Below are 6,179 nucleotides of genomic sequence, written 5' to 3' on the forward strand. Positions count from 1 at the left end.
ATTTGTAATATTTGGCATGTGACACTTGAATTAACAATTACTTACTTACTTATTTACTTACTATTTAAACCTCCAGGATTCAACAATAAATCTGTGAACGGTGGAAAAATGGCATTGTTCAGCTCTAGTGATGGGTTTTCATTGCTCCAAAATAATGGATGTACATCTATGATATCTAGATCAAGTATATAAAAAGATACGTAAAACGATCTTTTCTAGCATCAAGATTCTACAACCAAAAATGAAATGGTAGGCATCTTCTTGTTTACCACACGAACAATAAAGGTTGTAGGTAATATTACGTTTGGATAAATCTTGATTGAGTATGCATTTATGCCTTAATTTAGTATGGATTATATAAGTAAAGCGTTTATCGAATAAAAATGAGGATGCTTTTGACTTAACATTCTAGGAATGAAGGAATTTATTGAGATGGTTCTATAAATATCTACATTTGAAGCACCATAACTAATACGAAAGCTAAATTAAGACTTATAAGAAAATTATTTTTTAATTCTATATAACGAATCGTCGAATTTGTTTAATCGACGTTTATTTGTTATAACATTTTTTTTTTGAATTCGTCATAATAAACTAGTTAAATTCGTTATAACGAATTCAAAAAAATTGGCATGACGAATTAAATTACTATTAACGAATTTCGTAATTTCAAATTGTTAGATTCGTTTTAACGGATTTATAAAATGTTTTATCACATATTTCAATCTAATTTATGATAACAGATTTAAGATTCTATAAGAACACATTAGACAATTTAAAATTGTAATTTTATAAATTCATTAATACCGAGTTAAATTCATGATAATGAATTTTAAAGTATGTTTTCACGAATTTGAACGATATTATGCAGTAAAACAGATAAGATTCGTTTTAACGAGTTAATAAATTCGTTATTACAAATTCGACATTTATATCGAAATAATTTAATTCTGATTGTAACGCGCCATTTGATTGGATAAAAGATTTACTTTATATCGTATAAATTGGGTTGCCTACGTCACAAGGACTTCAAAAACGTATCGATCCGCCTGACGTTATATTTAAATTTTGTACAATTTGAAGTAATTTTTTAAGGGTAATCATCTTTTTTCTTATACTAAATGAATGAAAATTAAATCATAAGGAATGAATTTAATAGCTACCCAATTTATACGGTATAAAGTGGGTTGGAACAGTTTACGCTTTTTTATAAACCGCTTCGCGGTTTATAAAGCGTAAACTGCCCCAACCCACTTTATACCGTATAAATTGGGTAGCTATTAAATTCATTAGTAATTCAAAAATATTTTTTGATAGGTCCTAAATTGGCTTCCATATAAAACCATACAGGACGTTACAAAAGATCTCTGACCGTATCGGTTATGTCAAGAGACTACAGCTTATATAGAATGTAATCTAGTATCCCTATCTTTTAAAATCAGTGTACTAAGTATTTGAGAAGTTATTTTTATTCACAATGTAACTGTTTTAAACATTGTACATGTAGGTCACTCATGTTTACTCATCTCTAACTTGATTGAGACAACAAAGATAAAATAATTGAAACATATAGATAATTTTTTCAATCAACAGATGTCTTTTAGATTTTTCCTTTGGTGTGAAAAATGGTTTGGATAATGGTATTAAAATCATGCCTACCTTTTTATCCCGAAATTCCTTTGAGTTTGAAGGTATATAAACTGAAACAAGCGATACCACCGCGCTTTGGAATTCACACATATAAAGAATTCATAAAATAGTAAGATTGTTCTCAATACCTATCATTGTTCTATCATTATAAACAGGAATTTCCTGAACTAAATTCTAAACATCAATCTAAACATTCAAATGTTGGAGCTAGGCCAACTTTTATGACCAAATAACTTTTAGGTCACTGTGTGTCACAACGTATTGATACGGCGGGCCCTTCGTGTAATATTTTTATTCGGATATTCGTCTCAAATGTAAATACAAGTAATATAACAAGGTTAAAAAGTTCTCTGGGAAATGAACTTGGTTGGTACTTGGTTGAACTTGATCAAATCAACTGAGAAAGCTCTTCGGGCTTTACAGGATTTGATCACGTGACCAACCAAGTTCATTTCCCAGAGAACTTTTTTACCTTGATATTTATTTTTTAAGTGTATACTTACACCTTTTCTAGCTAGGACACCAGCAGTTTGACAGATTCAGAAAGAAAAGCGAAAAGATAAGCAGATGGAGAGAAGTAAAGAAAAAATTGTTGCATTTTGCAATATTGTGCACACTAATACCTCCTTTTCCATCACGGTTTAATGCTGTATTTTCCAACAGTCATGCACGTGGCGGATCTTATTAATATTCAACACAATTACAGCAAAGTTGAAAGTCAAATTAACTTTAGAAACTTGAAGTTAACCGAGTTCAAAATAGGTGAAAAATATCTGCTCTCAAATTCGTATCATTTTTTAAGCTCAGATATGCCTTATATGCCTTTTTAATGTATTTTTAAAATAAATATCAAATGAATGCTTTTTATAATGATATGTATTTTCAATCTGATTAAAATAAAAATCTTACCTTTTGAAAAAGAATTAGGCTAATAAATTCTTATTCAGGCATTGTGTAAAACAAACTTGATGACTTTGATCGAATGCTTTTACATAACAGTTTATGTAGACCTGATTTTGATGAACTTTCCGTGTTTGAGAGACAACCGTGGCTGTATGATCGTCATGTAAAATTTCTAAGTACATGGAGTCCATTGTATCAACTCCCATTTAAATTTTGCTTTGATTTCTTCTTTCTCCATGTGGCTCTATAAACAGAAAATTGAAATTCTTAAGATTTTTTATTTTTCCTTCAGATTTAAATCAATTTTCCAAAAAAATAGAAGTATGTAAAATCCGAAAACTACCAGCATTAAAATTTGAGGAAATTCATTCTACTGACCTTGAAAATACATTTGTAGTAAATCAAATTGATACTTAAGGTCAAGATCTAGTAAATGATTTTAGACTGTCTTTTTGGTGCTAGATCAATTATGACGTCATAATCAATTTTATTGTATTTTTCCCGTACTTTACGGCTCTAATAAAATTAAATAGAAAATAAAGTATTTTCATGGAATTCAATTTTAGACCCTGTGAAAAATAATCCCGATACCTATATTCAGTTTAATATTATTTTAAAGAAGAGGCCAAGAACATACAAATTACCGTTTTCTGAGAGACTGTAGGCAATCTGGATATATTTCCTTCGTCTGATATGGAAAAAAAAACTCCCGTATTCATGACTGGTTTTCTTAATTTTTCATTGAAAATGACAGTTTAAAATATGATTTTTCGTCTTGTTTGCCTACAAATTATGTCCCAAAACACCTTATCTCACCAAGCTAAAGTTATAAAGCATCATTAAAGGAATTTATTTCTCAAATTTGAGAAATCTGTAGGCACCTTTCATTTACTAGATCTTGACCTTAACTAGTAAGTAAATTTTTGCTCTAATAGAATTCCCATAAGAATTAATTTGTGGCCAATCATTTGAATTCTCCAATGCAATTAAATTATCAAGATTGTTTCCAAGAGAAGTTTTAATTTTCTGCTATAGAAAAATGGCTAGAAAAATAAAAATAGTTCCAATCATTTATGAAGGGAACGATAATGCTTCTGTGTCTACGGAGATGAGGTAGTATGACATTCTTCAAACCTTCTGGGAAATCATTTCACCAATTATAAAAATCGGGATCGATAGTAACTTAATTACTGCTACGACATCATGATTAAACTGTGATCATCAGAAGGTTTCACAAGGCGCCACCTGCCGTCATAGGCCTGCATCTCGTGTCCTCCAGGACCCGGATGATTGAAGTGTTGTCCAACAAAGCGCCTGGTTAGTTTATGTGAAGAAAACAAATTACAAGAAAGCCTTATCCCGACACAAAGTTAGATACTGGTTTAGGAAATGTTTTGTTCTGTGGCATCTTTTGCCAACTCAAAATATTATTTGAAAAATCCCAATTCAATCTTTACTATAAATCAACTACAATAGTGATGTTTTTCAATTCATATCTTTATCAATTGGCAAACACAATAAATGTATTTTTCAGTTTATATAGACTAATTATGCTAACTTCGTGCATACCCCTAAACTATTTCTGTTAGTACCCTTTATAAAACAGATCTTGTCTGTTTACCCCAATCAAAAACAGATGGTCCATCCCTCTAAAGCTTAACAGCGGTTGACATACATCCGTTTTATTACAAGAACATTTTTGTTTAACCCATAATTTGCCAAAGTCATAAAACGCTAAATATGGGGTTTTACTCGAGCTATGGTTTGCCGTTTGACCCTTTGTGGAGGATCACTGGTTTCATTTCTCATGATTCTGCGTAATATTTCATCCATATTTGTCAGAATTATCTTAAAGTCACACAGAAAAGATTATGAGGTAGAATTAAATTGTCAGTGAAATACCTGCCTGTGAATGGTGGTATTGGTTGGTGTCTTTGAAGTGGATTTTAAGTAGGGTACGATGAGACATATATTCCAATGCTTATCTGATTCTGCAGTGCCAACTATAAGTAATAACCACAATTGGACGATTACCCTGGTGTGACTTGAATTTTACAAGTGGTTGATTCTTAATTGCAATATTACTCTGGATACAATAAAAAATAAAAGCGATAAATATCAGCTGTTCTTTCACTCAACATACAACTCTTTAAAAACGCATAAAATTCAATGACCTGATAATTTTTTTTATATGATCAATGTCAAAATTATTTGCTTTAGAGTAAACTTAACATATGTTAAAATGTAAAATTGTTAATCAAAATTGTTTGTCTTGCATTTTTAACCCTCAAATTATGAATATGGGTTTGAAAATACATAAAGTCTTTTCTGAACTTTGCCATCTTTGGTTGTGATGTGAGAAAGTTGACCGCTTTGGAGACATCTTCATAAGCTAAGTTTGGTATTTGCTGTCCTTTCTCTTACTTTCTTAGGTAAAGTCTTGAAAGTCGTGACATTATATCATGAAGACATTGAGTGCTTATATGAGCTGTGGGTTGAATTTTTTAAAGGCGTACGAGATTCTAAAATAAGATGTCGAGCGCTGAGTGGGAAGTGTGCCAGGAACAGCTGATAATTTGAGGGAAAATACCGCATGCTCAATTACAAAACATGGAAACCAAAATATGAAAATAAAAGGAATTTATCTATCCTTATTTTAACTATTTGTTTTAATTGATTAGATTATAATCAACAAATTTGATCGTCAGCCTCAAAGAATTTACAAAAAAAGATACTTTTATAGTTTATTTTTCACCTCTAATTGTCACGATAGTTAAAACTGAAAATTGTTTAGTTAATGCTCAAAGTATATATATCAAAAGAATTGAGAAAAAAAAAAATCAGAGTAACAATTGTTTAATGTTTGTTTAAGTGACTGATACTACCTGGTGATATCTTTAATGCTTGACAGTTCTTTCTGCCGATATAATACCATACATACCATTTATGTGTTGGTATAATTTACATAAAAGCCGAAGTATTAATAGAAGAAGTGTTGATTTGGAAATAGATTCATTGCCTTTAAACTTTCATTTTCAATTGTTACTTTCAACATATGTTGGAAACAAATTTTCTCACACATACATGAAGTGTTCGTTTTTATGATGAAATGATAGTACAGGCTTCATATTTTATTGTTCGCTTCTATTCTTTATCTTACATCAAAGCTATGAGAAGGAAAGAAAATTGATGAAATAAACTCGAAGATGGAATCAAAATTGTTTGTAGTCGCCTAACTGCTATATTACGGCTTCGCTGAGGTATAGAACTTATCAAGTAACATCTCAAGCTAAAATGTTATAAGTTCTTTATAAACCTTTGAGCATTCTTACGAAACCATTTAAACGTTCAATATATGTCCTTTGATATCTCTTCATTAAGATGAGCTTTAATACCAGTCCAAAAAAAATGCGAGTTGACAATTATTTTGGTATGAAATGGGATGACAAATACAAGAAATTTTTAATATGAATTCATATTTTTATTTCATTTTATCACATACAAAAATGTAAAATTACTTTAATCTATTTCCAAAAAAAAAAAAAAAAAAAAAAAAAAAAAAAAAAAAAAAAAAAAAAAAAACCAACAGGAATAAGGAGACAAAACATTTTGGGTTTTTTTTTCTA

Source organism: Saccostrea echinata, unplaced genomic scaffold, assembly GCF_033153115.1.
Source record: "Saccostrea echinata isolate AGI-Se365-2 ecotype Australia unplaced genomic scaffold, CSIRO_AGI_Sech_v1 ptg000056l, whole genome shotgun sequence".
NCBI lineage: Eukaryota > Metazoa > Mollusca > Bivalvia > Ostreida > Ostreidae > Saccostrea > Saccostrea echinata.